The 17,399-nt window shown below is 36.6% G+C and overlaps 1 protein-coding gene across 6 annotated transcripts in view; it reads right to left on the bottom strand.

Moving 5' to 3' along the window:
• Positions 1-17,399, bottom strand: part of Sgms1 (sphingomyelin synthase 1) — a 287,590-nt gene that overhangs the window by 107,889 nt on the left and 162,302 nt on the right. For all 6 annotated transcript variants that reach the window (XM_010606276.3, XM_010606275.3, XM_033766634.1 and 3 more), the window contains one exon: positions 1,317-1,397. The gene's annotated coding sequence lies outside the window, so the exon portion shown is untranslated. The remainder of the gene's footprint in view (positions 1-1,316; positions 1,398-17,399) is intronic.

Genomic DNA, 17,399 nt, shown 5'->3' on the forward strand with positions numbered 1-17,399 from the left:
TTTTTTTTTTTTTTTTTTTGGTACCGGGGATTAAACTCAGGTCCTTGCGCTTGCAAGGCAGGCCACCGAACCGCTGAGCTAAATCCCCGGCATACAATCAGTCTTATGTAGCGCCAGCCTGCACCAGTTGGCTACAATCAACTGTTGATTTCTCAGGATTACTGGTAATTTAGTTGTTAAACAACACAGCCATCACTGAAAGTAAATTACATAACTTAAAATTTTATAAAATGATACTACAAAGAAAAGCAATAAATACTCAAAAAGTTCATTATTTCCTATTTTTTAGTACTACCCATTTTCCTTGATGCTGTTTTCAACTACTATCTCATTGGCAGAAATATCTCGTTAGCACATATAGCAATGTGCTATTTCAGTCATTTTCCAACCCTGCTCTTGATGACTCTCACTGGTAGTTTGAAATCAGTTGTGGTGGGGTTATTTACACTGAGTACATTGATCTGTGTACGACAGCCTACCATAACCAGCACTGTTTCATAGCAGTAATGGAACACAAGCTGGCCCATCATTTCAATCAGAAGAAAGGTTTATAAATCACAAATGATGATATAAAGATTGCATTTATTGTGTAGTAACTGCATTTGTCCATCATGCCACAAAGTACTATCAACAGTCTTTAATGTCACAAGAGGTATTACCAAATCCAAAGTACAAATGAGTCAACTGAGGTTTTGAGAGGTTGAGTAATCACTAAAAGGCACGAGAGCAAATGAGACAAAAGAATTACCCAGAAAACATTTGATCTTTCCACTAAGGCTGCCACATGTACTAGCATTATCATAATGAAACCAAAGCTGAGCATGGGTTAACTGTCAGATAATTTAGAAACATTGATGGGGACTGGGAGAAGGTACAGAAAAAGAACTCAACTTTAATCATATCCATCAAGCTTATATTTACTTCTAAAATGTACCTACAGAAGCTACCTGAGTGAAAAATGGAACACAAGGAACCAACGGGACCAAGAATGTCTGTATTTCAGATGGGCCATTTCAAGTTTAACTTAAATGTTGATCCAGTGCAAGGAAGCATCTTTTAATTCTTCAAAGACTTTTGATTTATAACAAACCAATGGTGCATAAAAAATGGCATGCCTCTACCAAGAAAGAATTAATGCAAAAGCAAAATCTCCCCAGTGTTAACATTAGTTTTCCAAACTGTTTGTGTATTTACTTTTTAACACACCTTTTCTTTTATACTTTTAAATTATATGATTGTGCCATCCTTTTGATGTCTTCAACATAATTCATTCAGTAGGTAAAGGAATTCCAAAGAGCTATCAAAAATTTACTTACAGATTATGCAAAAAAATTCTTGTCACCTTGGCTTTCTATAAGTTACCAGCTTCTCCCATTGTGCAAGTACATTCCCATCACCTATCATGAGAGAAAAGAATCTCATTAGTTATAGGTCTTCATTTCTACAACATTAGTCTTGTCTTTTCTTTTTTCTTTTCTTTCTTGCTCTCTCTCCCCCTCCCTTCCTCCCTCTCTCCCTCCTTCTTTCTTTCTACCTGGGATCGAACTCAGAACCTTGTACTTGCCAGGCAGGTGCAGCACCACTGCATTACGTCCCCAGACCTAGTCTTTTCTTTCTTTATAACCAAAACACAGAGAAAATAGTCATCTCTTACCCTTTTTTCTTTAAAAGAATAGTAACATAGATGAGTACCCTAAGGAAAAAATATAGGCCCCCACGTGAGACAGCAGATCTGGTGCAGAGCCTGGCACATGACAGAGACATCCTGTAGTGCCCTGCCCTGTGAAAGAGCACAGCCCAGGGAACACAGAACAGGGTAGCAGAGGCAAAGACTGAACAACTGACCTAACACCAATGGGAACAAGGACATACCTTGTCTCAAACAGTAGTCACAATCTAGGGGGAATAGAGGGGGCACTTGTGCAAACAGGGGACCTCAAAGACACATAGGCCCTAAAGCTAGGCATAGAAAATCATGACTGGCTGAATCCCAAGACTGCAAATAGTAGAAAGAACCTGCTCATTCAATAATATAAGTTTTTTTTATTCAATCTTTCTTTTGATTTTCCTATTTTGTATTATTTTTGTCTTTCCTTCATGATGTCTACTTGGTGTTAGGAGTTTTTCTCCCTCTTTATTTTTTCTCTTCTTCTAGTTTTTTTTCCCCCTCCTATTTTTTATCTTTTTTCTCTTCTTTCACTTCCTGGTTTTTTTTATGTTTTTCTTCTTTTTCTTGTTCACTCTTTGCAGTGACTGTTCTCTATCACTATTAATTTCCTTTTACTCCCCCCCCCTTTTTCTTTTTCTTTTTCTTTTTGGTACTGGGAATCAAACTCAGGACCTTGAGCTTATGAGGCAGGTGTGGTGTAACTGAGTGTCACTGCTCCCTGGCCCTGTTTTTCAAAAGGGCCTTAATAGGACCCTCTATCTTACTTTCCTCTCCTTTTAATATCCCACTGATTAATTTTTTTAAATTTGCTGTTTTTTCCCCCCTTTTCTATTCTCTGGTTCTACACTACCTCTACCTTTACTAGAAAAACTACTAAGATTTATGAATCTCTAGAGAAATAATTAAATTTATGCTATTGCTGTGCTATTGTTAATAGAGGAAAAGTTGTTCTACTTAGTAGATATTTACTGTTGATCAAAAGTAGGTCAATATTTGGCTTGTCTTAGAGCTCATAACTACAATTGTACATCCCTCTTCTATGGACAAGGGTGGTACCTTATAGCTCCTTAGGTACCAATACAGTAATGTTTTGTCAATACAGTAAGTCCCTGACTTAAAGAACATTTGAGTTGCAAACTTTCACAGGTATACTGTACTTACTTTGTTGGCTTATAAACAAATCTGACTTATGAGCAATTCTTCTGCAACAGAACTCAGAGGACAGAGTCAAGGACAGAGTGTATTCATTTGTATTTAATGCTATTACTGAAGATGGTTTTATGAAAATACCAAAAGTGTTATTGTTGTTACTATTACTTGGTTTGTTTAGATATTGCCAATATTTAGATTGCCTAGGGATTATTAACAATACTGTGGCCCATTCTGGGAGAACTGGGTATTGGGCCAAACACACTACAACTTTCCATCTCAAGTAAATGGAGGTGGCTGCATCCTGGGACAGATGCAAACACCAGTAGTTAGCCACACCCAGAGAACACCAATGAAAATAGACATTAACTAAAGAGGTCTCCATATAAGAAACAAAATTTTCAACTGGAGACTGGATAAAGAAGATGTAGTGTGTTTTTTAAATGGAGTACAACTCAGCCATGAGGAACAAGAAACTAGAGACATTTATAGCTAAATAAATGCACATTGAGGGCATACTCTTAAGTGAAATAAACAGGATACACATGTAAATACCAAATAGTTTCTCTGGTGTGAAAAACTAAAGGTGTAAATAAGGACCAAAATGTATGACTGATAATGTGAAATAGGAAGAAAGGATCTAAAGAAGTAGGGGAAGTAGGAGGGGTAGGAAAAAGGCAAGGAGGGAAAAGAAAAAATATGAGAACAGGAAAAAAATAAAAACAAAGTCTTTGTAAACAGGGAAGTACAGAGGGAGTGAAGGGAGGGCAGGGGATGGGGAAAAAATAAGAACCAAGATACATTATGTAAATGTACAAGATCCCAATGATGAATGTAACGGTATTGTATACCTAAATGGTACCAATAAACTTAATGGAAAAAGAAAAGAAAGAAAAATTTTTCAATACAATAGTCCTATGAGAGTCAATGAAGAAACAATGAGAACACAATCCAACAAAATGCCTCCAAAAACTGCAGCTCCACCAAAGCTTATCAAAGAGAAGGAAACCAAAAGCCTCACACCTGAATTACCCGAAGCAGTGTCAGGGTGAGATAGCAAAGCAGTTCAATAAGGCAACTGGCAAGATCATAGACAATACAAGTTACAAATAAAATCACCGAGTCTAAAGAAGGCCTAATAAAAAGATAGACGAACTAAACAAAATGATGCAAAACATGTGTCAGTGGCATGGTAAGGATTAGGGTCCATGAAAGGGCTCCAAATAGAATTTCAGGAGATTATGGAAAGTAGAAATGACCAATGTGAAGGGGCCAGGGATTTAGCTGACCGGCACCATGCCTGCCTCTCAACTGCAAGGAGTTCTGAATTCAATCTCCTGTACCAAAGGGGAAAAAAAGAAAAAGAAAAGAAATGACCAATGTGAGAACAGAGGACAATCTCAGAACTAGAAGACATAGCTATTACTAGTGACCAATTACTGAGACACATCTTAAGAACAAGAGGTCATGAAAAATGCATCCAACAGATCCTAGATGATACAAAGAAAACTAATCTAAGATTAATTAGTATCAGTGAAAAATAAGCATAAATGGCATAAATACATATTTACTGATATAAAAGCTGAAAACTTTTCAAATAAGGTAAAAGAATTTAACAAACAGGTAAATGACGCATATGGAATCTGAAATAGCCACAATCAAAAACAACCTCTCCACAACATATCATAGTCAAAATTCAAAGTCCAACACAAGAACAGAATCTTAAAAGCAGTTAAAGAAAAGCAACAATTATTTATAAAGGAAAACCCACTAGAATTCCAGGAGAATTCTCAACAAAAACTTTAAAGGCCAAGAGAGCTTGGAATGAATGAATGTTTCATGCCTTAAAAGAAAACAATTTGCAACCCAAGCTGACATATCTTAGAAAATTATCTTTCAAAATTGATGGAGAAATAAGGTATTTTCATGATAAAGAGTACCTAAAAAAATTCCTGACCACCAAATGAGCACTCCAACAAATTTTCAAGGATACCACAGAGGGAGACAATTAAGCTGACAATGACAAAAAGTCTAATAGAATGAAAAGACCACACAGGGTGAGCAGTTAAGTAGAAGGAAAAGATAGGAAATCAACAAGAAGAAAGTAAGACAACAACAGAAATAAATCAATGCCTAACAATAATAATTCCCAATGTAAATGGTCATAATTCTCTGATCAAAGTGCACAACTAGCAGAATGGATCAAGAAACAAAATCCAACGTATAAGAAACACACTTAACACCAATGAAACTCATAAGATAAAAATCAAGGAATACAAAACAATATTCCATACAACAGGAGCCCTCAGAAAAGCAGATGTAGCTATCTTATATTTAGATACAGACTATATTTAGATATATAGACTTTTATATTTGGATATAGACTTTGAGCCACAACTGATCAAAAGAGGCAAAGAAGGCTGTTACATACTGGTTAAGGGAACAATCCAACAGAAAGAGGTAACAGTTATTAACATATATGCATCAAACAACAATGCCTCCAACTTCATAAAACAAGTACTAGAAGACACAAAAGATCAAATAGACAAGGGCCAGGGATTTAGCGCTGCTGCCTGCCTTGCAAGTGCAAGGTCCAGAGTTTGATTCCCAGTATGGAAAAAAAAAAAAAATCAAAGAGACATAAACACAAGTATAGTGGGGGAACCTCAGTATCTCACAGATAGATAAACTAGACAAAGAAAATCAACAAATATCAGAGTTAAAATCTCTGAACAAATGCACTTGACAGATATCTATGGAGTATTTCACCCAACAACAAAAGAATACACATTCTTTTCAGCAGAACATAGAACTTCGTCTAAAATGGAGCCACATACTAGCCAAAAAAAAAAAAATCAAGTAAATGTAAAAGATTAAAATCATACCATGCAAACTGTCAAACCGTAGCAAAATGAAGCTATAAATCAGTGACAAAAGAAAACACAAATTATCTAAATTCATGGAGATAAAAGCATACACTCTTTAATTAAATGGATTACAAAAAAATTAAGGAATAAATATGACAGTTTCTATAACTAAATGATAATGCCAGTACACCATAAAAGAACTTACGTGACATAATAAAACTAGTCCCAAGAGGGTGGTGGACAGCTGTATATGCCCACATCACAAAAATTCACAGAGGGAACACAAATAAATAACCTAATAATACACCTCAAGGTCTTAGATAAACAAGAACAATCCAAACCAAAGCTAATATAAGGAGGGAAATTATAAAGAGCAGAGCAGAGATCAATGATATTGAAACTAAAAAACAACCCACAGAATTAATGAATCTAAGAGTTGGTTCTTCCAAAAAATAAACAAAATAGACAAATGCTCAGCCAATCTAACCAAAAAAGGGGCAAGAATAGACTTAAATCAATGTAATTAGCAATGAAAAAAGTGAAATTACAACAGACACTGCCAAAATTTAAAAAAAACATTATTAACAACAGATGAATGGATAAAGAAAATAGTATTTACAAACCAGGGAGTCTCATTCTGCCATAAAGATAGATAGACTTGAGTCATTTGTAGGAAAATGTATGCACCTGGAGACCATAATGTTAAATCACATACACAAGCTTAAATATCACATTATTTCACCTATATGAAAAAGAGAGTAAAAACATTGCAAAATAAACCAGATAAAAGGAATTAAGACAGACTGTTCTCAGAGGGAAAGGATCAAGAGATGAAGTGAGAGGGGAGGCAGAGAAGGGATAAGGGATGAAAAAAATGAATTGGGATGTGTTACACACATGTACCAACTCCCTACAAGGACTGCAAACATGACATATGGCAAATACATACAATACATAAATAAATCAAACAAAGGAAAGGATTAAGGGATGGGTGGATGGGGAAGGGAGAGAAGAGAAATGGGATGAAAAAGGAATTAAGTTGTGTTATGTATATGTACCGACTTCCCACAATGAATGTAAATATTATGTACTACACACATATACTAATACACTAAAATAAGTTTTAAAATATACAGAGATGGAGGGAGGGGGAGGCGGGAAGAGGTAAGGGAAAAATAAATGAGATGTGCTATTTACATGTACCAATTCCCCACATGGAATGTAATTGTTACGTACTGTAAACATGTACTAATAAAAATAAAATTTTAAAGAAATAATGTATAGTTTCCACTGTTGGAGTTGGAGTGGAGAACCCATAGGACACCTCCAGTGTCTTCAGGATGAAATCTGCAGTCAGTTCCTTGGAAGGAGCAACATGACAGTACACTCTCTTCCCCTTCATGTTCCCCACCCTCCTAACTTCTGCCCAAAAGGGAGTGGCCAACTGCCTATGAGCACGGGCTCAGAGCTGAGCTCCTCTGGGCCAGGGGTCAAGGTCTTCCTCCAGTTCTCTCTAAAACCTGAAGCCAAGCGCCAATGGCAGCCAGGTCTCCCTGATTTCAGTCTAGCTGTCACTTGATGACTATCTTGCTAGGGTAGAACCCATGTTTTATTTCCAGAGAAGAAGGTGCTAACAATTTTGAGTTCTCTAGCCCTATTTTATCAGCAATTAAACTACTAGCTATGCTGATTCTCATTTGAATCCTTGCTCTATTTCTCAACTTGTTTAAAATGTAAAGGCTAAAACCAATGATTAATCAAAGCAATTCAAATCCCCAACATCTACCAAAGAACATCACATAGATAATAACTTTGGTCTAAATCCTATCACTTACTAGCAAGGAGTAATCCATTCATCTTTTCCAAGCCTTAATCCCTTCATTTCTGAAAAAGAATCAAATGTTCCCTATACTATCTTATGTGGTAGTAGAATTAAAAGGGGAAAGATAGACTCTCCTAAAGTCAAGCGCGCTTTGATTCAACAAAGGTACTCTCTTAGCACCAGGGTCACCCAAGTGCTTAATAATCAGAACTGCTAAACTGTCCTTAGTCCCATTTCACCAATACCAGAGATTCAATTAAATTCAAGAGCAAGAGAATATGGGTTTTTTTGTTTTTGTTTTTGTTTTTTTTAGGTACCGGGGATTGAACTCAGGTCTTTGCACTTGCAAGGCAGGCCACCAAACCGCTGAGCTAAATCCCCGGCCCGAGCAAGAGAATATGGATGGAAAGTATTTTCCTAAGGAAAAGTCATTCAGAGCAATGTTTTATTTTTATTTTTATTTATTTATTTTTTTTTTGGTTTTTTGAGACAGGGTCTCTCTATGTAGTTGAGACTGACCTGGAACTCACTACGTAGCCCAGGCTAGTCTCGAACTCACAGCGATCCTCCTGCCTCAGCCTCCCGAGTGCTGAGATTACAGGCATGCGCCACCACACCCAGCTTATTTTTATTTTTAAATTTTGTAATATTTTGGGGTACACAAACTCGGTCTAAAACTTTCTACTTTCACTTCTTCAACAAAATGCCCCAAATAAATCATACCGCTTGTACCCAGGTTAAATGTAACTATTGATCAGTTTATGTGAAGATCATATGGCTCCAAGTTTCTTATAAAACAGAAACCTCAGTTAACTTTTATCACGTGAAGCCCCAAAATAAATTTAGAGAGAAGAGATTTGTAACAATTGTAACACGACTGCATCCATTTATATCTGACAAGAGAAACCTCAAGTTCCTCAAACTATACTGGGTGGAGAGTCCATTATGACGAAAAGCAAGAGAACAAACACCACCTAAAACCAGAGTTTCCCTGGGAACAAAGAAGACCTTGCCAACATCAATAAAAATACCAGGGAAGGACTGAAGCATCAAAGATTGTAGAGGGGCATGCTCATTGGCTCACTGAGGCTTTATATGCCTATCCTGGCACTTCGCGTAGAAGCCTCTTAAAAGCATGGGAAATGAAATGAGGGTTGATAAAGGTTTAAAATAAGCAGGTTTGAACCACACCTGTGCTATTTAACAACAGTGTGATCTTGGAAAATGCTTTTCTCCATCTAGGTTCAGTTTCCAGGTCTGTAAAGTAAGAACAATAATAGGTAGCTTGAAGAGTAATTATATGATTTAGAGATAATGTATGTACAGTGCCCATCATACAATATGTTCTCAAAAGAAGATTGCAACTATCAAGCTTACTAGTGCAATTATGGTAGAGTTTATCAAAAGCATAGTTAAAATCATGATAGGATGTGCAGTCAAATTCAGACTCCCCATTTTTGAGGAGTGGTCTTGAACTTTTTTATTTTTATTAGTACATGTTTGCAGTACATAATGATTTTGTCCTGAGGGTTGATACATGTATGTAACACATAATTATCGTTACCTTCCTTCCTCTCCCCTAGTCTCTTTTCCCACTGGAACATTTTGGAGGCAGGTTCAAGTCATACTTTAGATAGCATGTAAAACTCTTCTACATTGATCAGAATGATGTGTTAAATGAAAATGCCCATCAGCTGTCATCTTTACAAATGGAAGCAAAGAGACAGCTCTAGCATTTGTTGACACTGTTCACATCTACAGTTGCTCTTTCTTTTCTTTTTTCTTTTTATTTTTTTCATTGCTAGAGATTGAATCCAGAGGCTTGCTCTAGCATTGAGATACATTCCCAGCCCCCTGACTTTTTTAATGACAAATTCTTGAAAGGAGAGAGTGAATCATTCATTCACATTCTACTACAATCTGTGCATTCCATGGGCAGGTGTAAGAGAGAGGTCACACTGACAATGGCTGGCTGCTGAAAACATGGCTCTCTTCAGCACCACATTATAGCCTTGTTGATGATGTATAAATCTGCCCACTTTCCTTTAAAAAAAAAATTTCCAGGGCTGGGGATTTGGCTCAGTGGTTCCACTGCCCGCGTCACAAGCACAAGGTCCTGAGTTCGAGCCACAGTACCAAAAAAAAAAGTTCCACCCAGTGAGGCCATATCACTTAGAAACAGAAGTGTTGGAAATTTTTGTCTATAAAAGGTATCCCCTGATCTTTCCAAGTTATCCTATGTGGGATTCACTCCAAAGATACTGACTTCTCAGAATAGGTTCAGCACTTTTCTTTTACCTTCAGAATCAGTGCACAGTGTTTACAAGAGAATCTACATTATAGTGCTGCTACCCCTGGATACTTGGGGGAAAAAAGCATTTTATTTGCTATCATAGAAAATATTACAATGGATTAGCTCAAATAATCAAAAACATCACTAAATATGGTAATTTGCTACTTCTGTGGTTATTTCAAATAACTGTAAGTGATTTCAGTATCCATCATTAATGAATTCTATTCAGCAGATGATACTGGGGACAGGAAGAAGTTGTAAGATAAGTTAGATGAAAAAATAAAAGAATGCAGAGCAATGAAACATTATAACATAAGCAGTTAGCTCAGCTGATGACTTATAAAGGACAATCTGGCCATATAAATCCTCACTGAGATTGTTAAAAATCTAGTACTAACCAGACTTGGTGACACACTGTAATCCCAACACTCTGGCAGGGTAAGACAGGAGGATTAAAAGTTCAAGACCATCCTGGGCAATTCAGCAACTTAGTGAGACCCTGTCTCAAAAAATTTTTTAAAGGTGGGGGGTAGGAATTTTGCTCAGTGCAAAATTCCCAGTACCAAAGAAAAAAAAGTTTGATACTTCCTAATCCAGCTACTACATATACAGTGTTAAGATTTCACAGGAATCAGGCAAAAATCTAGAAAGGACATGATTCTTTTTTAATGTACACTTTACAGACTGGACAAGACGAAGCATGCTGTCCCTAGGTAAAGGAGACTGGCCAGTATCAAAACCAAGAGTAATGGGACATGATGGTCCACATCTGTAATTCTAGCTGCTCTGTAGGCTAAGGCAGAAGGACTGTAAGTTTGAGGTCAACTCAGGAGACACTGTCAATGAGACACTGTCTCAAAATAAAAAATAAAAAGGAATTGGGGTATAGCTCAGCAAGCAGTAGCACTTGTGTAGCACGTACAACGGTGGGTTTAATCCCTAGTAACTGTCCATCCCCAAAAAAGGGTACACAAAGGTGGGGCAAAAGCTCTTACAGTTGTAAGACAAAAATTATTTTGGATTTTTAGCCTCTTTCTCTTATGGGGATAGTACACTAACAGGGGTTTTGGCTTCCTCTAAGGGAGACAATAATGTTCTGTGGTCTTTAAAATCTTGTCACACAGAACTAAATTCCCTAAATAAATTCTGAAGACCTGGAGAAAACTGTTTAATTTCTCTATGACTTCATTTCCTTATCTATAGAATGGATGTGATATCAGCACTACAACTGAATGTTGCTATATGGGTTAAAGAACATAATATCTATGAAGAGTATAATAAAGTGCAGGTGCTTGTTATGTTGTTTGAAAAAGTATGCATTCCTCTTCCATAGGAGGCACAGAAAGTACCAGGATGAAGTCAACAACAACAAGACATCTATATAAACTAAAACATATTCCAGCTCATTTCATCAGGAGACCAGAAACGACCCTGGGGTCAAATTGCACTTAGTAAGAAAGAGCAATTATTGGCTCACGTATCTGTGCATACATCTTGAGAGCAGCAGCAGCAATCTGAAGCTTGCTGGCCAGGGAAATTTTCAAAAATGCTAATACCAGCCACACAGAAACAAAACTGAATAGTTTACTCAAGATTACTCAGCTAATAAATGGCAAAATCTGGAATTCAAACTCACTAGCTTCAGTCCTTGTTCTTAATGTCTATACTACACTGCATTATCTTCTCAGCAATAAGGGAAATTGGCTGGGAGTAAGCCAGAGAAAAGCAAGAAACAACACCCCAAAGAGTTCAGAAGAGAAGAGGACAATAACACATAAGTTTAATGAAGCTGAAGAGCAAAAGAAACAAACCTGCTAATGATTCTAAACAAAAATCAGTCAATATGGTCACAGCAAGAGATCCTAAAATGAAGGTACTGTGCAAGTGAACTCGTCTGGGGATTTGGTGCTTGCTGAAAAGGAGCAGCAACAGAAGATAGAAAAGCTGGGAAGGCCTCTCTGAGTTCCTTCATATAAGCCACACTAACGACTTAGAAGCACTTGCTTATAGAGTGTGTCACATACTTGAAATGCCCATTTCAAAGGGAGAGCCCCAGATACAATGAAAATTACTTCCCAGGCTGTTTCCTGTGACTTTTTCACTGCTTTCTATAGCAGAAAACAAAAGGAAAAAATCACCTAGGTTGTTCAATTCTCTTTCAGAAGGAAGGGGAAAAAAACCCAAAGAGATGAAAAACATGTTCTGTTAAGCAGCAGAACTACAGAGAGAAAAGTAAAAGAAACTATAGTCCTGGCCAGCTTTATGTGTGGCACACTTAAATGGCCCCTTGGTTTCATTCTCTTATTAGCCATGCCTTGGGAAATCCCCTCCTCTGGAGTATGAGCAAGTCCTGTAATTTTCCTAAAACCCATGAAATGAAATGCAGAAATGACAGGATGCATGTGGTTACATTGCATATGATTAAAATAGGCATGGGCTGGGGATTTAGCTCAGTGGTTCCGCTGCCTGCTTCACCAGCACAAGGTCCTGAGTTCAATCCCCTGGTACCAAAAAAAAAAAAAAAAAAAAAAGCAGTATGAGTTTCTCTCCTTTGCTGTGTGAAAAGGCACGCTGCCAGGCTGTCAAGCTGCCTAATAAGAGAGACATTTTGGCGGCAATTTCTGGTTGCCAGCAAGAAACTGAGAAGCACAGTCTAAATGTCCATAAGAAACAGAACTCTGTCAATTACATGAACCTGAACATAAATCCTTTCACAACCACACCTTAGGTAAGACATGCTAATACCTTCAGGGCCGTATTTCTCAAGTACCTTCCTGTACTGCTCAGACTTTTAACCAAACTGGGATTATTTGTGAATTGATGCAGTTGCAAAGTCTTGACTGTTATGTATAAATAAACAACTAGTGCAGAAGGGAAATGAGCTACTCAACCCTGATGTCATTACTTTCTGCTGACAGAAAATAGGGAAGAAAGAGGAAAGCCTGAGAGATGATCCTAAAATTGGCTGCCTTTTCTTATGTATGATCTGTCTCCATTTTTTAAAAAATAATGTTAACTAGGGAAGAAAAAAAATGAGTTGGCTCAGAAGCTTGTACAAGCAGTCTATTCTACTCCTTTATCTCTATTCTTAAATTTATCAGTTTACTTAGCAGATATTTCTGTGCCATGGACAACCCCAAAGCAATGTGGTAGGTGCTAAGTATGAGGATCCTGTCTGAATTGAAGCAAATGATTCTTACTAATATTTTCAGCAAAAATTATCACATCTAAACAAGCAGCCAATGCAGACAGAAATATATCCAATGTTTCTGTAGGGTATTAAGAATGCAGACCAGACTCTTGTCTTCTAGAAACTTCTATATTTAAAATAAATAACAAGTAGTTTTTCTGTCTAATGATATTCCCAGAAAGGCAACAAAGGGAGTTATCCATAGGTGTTAAAGCACACCATATCCATGCACAATTCCTATATTTAAAATAAGAATAGTTTTCTTACTGTTGAGAACAAATTTTAAAATAAAAAACAAGTCACATTTTTTCCACAATAAAATCAGAAGTAAAACTGTTTCCATAGTAAGTGAAGAAGCCAGGCATCTAGCACTCTCAACTACACAAAGCAGAACAACTGATGAATATATTAGCACTAAGATGCTTTCATTCTCCCAACCATCTTGAACAAGGCAAGACATTTTCACATTGAGCAAAACCTGAGGTTCATAGAAACACTAACCTACTACTGAGCTGATCTACTACTTAAGTGGCAGGGCTCAACTTTGAGCACAGGTTGATTGGAGCCAAAGTTTGTGCTTTTATCTTTCTAGCCCATGAGGAAAACCTCTGCATATGACAGTGATCAAAGTTAAATGGGGAAGAGTCAAAACAAAAAACAAAGAGTGACAGAGATGCAATGTGATATCATGTAATACGATATACCAGCCCCACTTATTTATTATACAGCCTGAAATAACTAGTAGCAAAGGAGAGAGAAAAAAATATTAAACAGATGACAAATGGCAGCTGGGCTACAGAGAAACAGCAATAAAAGAAAGAAGAGATTAAGAAACACTAAGGAGAATACAGAAATTATTTGGACATTTGGTTATGGATTATGTCTAGACTAGCAATCAGCCTATGTTTTCTGTGAAGGATCAGACAGTAAATATTTTAAACTTTGTTTGGCACATGGGACTTTTGTGTATGTTCAACTATGCCATGGTAAAAATAGCCAGAGAGAAAACTCAAATGAATGGGCATGGCTGTGTTGTTTCCCTAAAAGATACTGAGAAAAGCAGGTTTTATGGCATGGGCAAGAAGCTCAGTGGTTAAGCACTTGCTTAGCATGTTCTAGGCACTCAGTTCTACCCTTAGCACTGCATATATGCATAAATAAATAAATGGATGGATGGATGGATGGATGGATGGGTGGATGGATGGGTGGATGGACGGATGAATGGATGAATGAATGAATATCAAAAAACAAGTCTTATTATGCCAGATTTGGCCTGAAGGTTGTAATTTGCTGACCCATGGCCTCCACAGGAAAACCAAAACATACTAAAACAAAACAGCAGAGAAAGATTCTACAGCCTGAGTTTTTAAAATGTGGGCATGTCACAGCCACGCAGCTGGCAACAAGTACCAGGAGGCATGTCCACAAGCACCTAGGCCATGGTATGCTCAGTACCGCCTCGTGACTAGAACTGATTAATTTGTTCAGTGGATGTTTATCCAAAATCAACATTCAAAGAGCCAATCTGTATAACATTTTATAGACTATGTACATACATCTGTCAAGCTCTGTCTTATCACATATTTTATACGGATGATTATGGGGAAAATCACCTGAATGTTCCAAAAGTAACTAAGAAAACTGTCATGAACAAAGACAACTGCATGAATTCTAATCTCTTTCTCTGACAGTTCCTCTGCCTTGAAGATTCTCCCTGACCTTTTCTGTCCCATTTTTTCAACCTAACTCCTTATGTGGGCATCAGTTTTTTTCTCTCAAACATCCCAGATAAGGTCAAGACACTTATGACAATGACATATTTCTGACACCTATTCTTGACATTGAATTTCTTATTACTCTCAGTATTCATGTAATTCTTTAATGTCAGCTTCTCTGCTAGACAGCAGCTTTCCAGAAAGTTGCCCTGTTTAACAGCCACATACAAAATAATTAAGGATAGAGGGATAAATAGGAGGTTTGTGCATTCGAAAATGATCCTCAGTTTAATGATTACAGGGGTGATGAAAACCAGCAAAATATGCTCTTGCTTACTGTCTACAACATAGTCAAGGTGATAAGGCGAATAGAAGAGGCTATGCCCAGTTGCAGGTGGGTAAATTATCCCTAGATTTATATAGAATAAGAGCAGCCATTCTTAAAGTGGTTCAAGAAAAAGCTACAAAGTCATTTCTCCCTTTTATATAACTGAAAAGAGACAAAAATATAGTTTTAGTTAATAAAATTTATTTTCTCACATCCTAGAGTATTCAAAGACATTCATCATTCAGCTAGGTAAATTTTTAAAAAGTAATTTTTTACTATTTCTTTAAGATACCTTTTTTCTAACTTTAATCAAATTATAAAATTCCCAGTTTAAATAAACACACATAACATGTACAAAAACAAATATTCACTTACATATAGAACTGTTTGAACTAAGCTAAAAGAAAAGTAATTTATAAAATACATATACTATACTATACTACAATACTATACTATATAATTACATAGTACTATATAATACTATAATGTGATTTAGCTTTGAAAATTAAAACAGAAAAATGATTAAAAGGATATATGTCTCCCCAAAGTGGTTGTCCCTGGTCGAAGGATTATGGTTATAGTAATTTCATTTTCTTCCTTTTCATTTATCAAAATTTTCATTTTATATCACAGACACATGTTTATAAAGAGACTTTTTGTAAACTTTGAAGTTAAATCAAATAAAAACTGCAGATTACACTATACTTCATACATGTTTCAAAGAAACATTATACATATTCAGAAAATGAAACAAGTCATCGCTGTTACTATTCATCACAGCACTGCTGACAAAATGTTTAAAATGTTAGCCCTCCTTCAATGTCCACCGATTACGACCAATATCTTGATGATACATCTTACCACAGTGAGCATCAGTAGACAAATGCAAATTCATACCAATGCTGAGGGTATTAATTTCCACTTTTAGCTATATTCCTACTTTTCCTGGAGCATAATATATTTTGAGTTGGTCAAATTTCTCTTTGCTCCTGGATACCTGGTGGATTTTAACCACCAAAATGCATCAGGGGGTGGTAAGAAATTTCAAAAGTGACTTCTCTCTTAAAAGTAATTTTTACATGTGTAAATACCGAATAGTTTCTCTGGTGTGAAAAACTATAATAGTACAAAAGATCCTAATAAGATAACTGACAATGTGAAATAGGAAGAGAAGGGATAATGGCGTAGGGAAAGTGGGAAGGGTAAGGGAAAGGTAATGAGGGAAAAGAAAAAAATATGAGAAAATGAAAAATGGAAATAAAGTGCTTGTAAATAGGAAAGGGAGGAGGGGGTAAAGGGAGGGCAGGGACAAGGGGAAAAAATGAGAACCAAGACCTGTTATGTAAAGGTACAAGATCCCAATGATGAATGTAACTGTACTGTATACCTACAATGTACCAGTAAACTCAATTAAAAAAAAGTAATTTTTAACAAGTCGGAAATTTAGAATGATAAAGTAATTACTTGAATTTCAATTTATTTGGCTAATATCAACCTGTGTCTAAATTAAATTTTCCTAAATGCTAACTATGTTATAAATCCTGTCCTATATTTATATAATGCTCCCCTCTCCAGCAACAATAGCTTCATCTATTATAAATAACTGGAAGAGATCCTGAAACTCCAAGTAGAAACAAGGTCCAACATTTCTTATAAATAACTGAAACAAACTACACAAAACAAATTCTTTAAGAGGCCTAGCTTTGTGATGGTCATGTCGAACTCTATCTAATAAAAATTATAAACTGTGGACAAATACAAAAAATGAATTTTCTGAATGTACTGGAGAATAACTAAAAACTAGCAGAAAGTCCATAGTCTCAAAGAAAGGCAGTGCACCGGACGACACTTTGTATTTATATGCCTGTCCTTTGAAGGCAACAACCAATTCTATGTCACGTCAGATGGAACTGAAGCAGAAAACCTGGTCCTTTTGGCCTCAGGATACCAAAAACCTGAGAAAGAAAATCCAAAAACAGGAGGAAATAAGGGAGGATGAAGTCCAGAATTACAAATAAATTCTACAATCCTCAACTAAATCCATAAATATTCATACACTAGGCAAGATTCCACAGATTCTAGGAACAAAACAAAGAGTTGATTGATCTTCAAAAGGTGACTTTAAAAAAATCAGAAAGTGCATGTTCAGTTTACTCAGACCACTGTGGACAAATACCCAATCAAAGCAAAGCCGAAAGAACCGTCCTGCTACAGACAGCTCAGATGTGAAGGCTCAAGACTACCAGGTTACAGGGGCCTGATAAAGGAGGCAGACTTTTTTTTTTTAAAACTGTGGCAGCACCATCATATACACTGCCAATGACCATGTTAAATTATTAACCCCCTTGGGGGAAATGTTTGACTTT

Source organism: Fukomys damarensis, unplaced genomic scaffold (genome assembly GCF_012274545.1).
Source record: "Fukomys damarensis isolate Sample0158 unplaced genomic scaffold, DMR_v1.0_HiC HiC_scaffold_20, whole genome shotgun sequence".
NCBI lineage: Eukaryota > Metazoa > Chordata > Mammalia > Rodentia > Bathyergidae > Fukomys > Fukomys damarensis.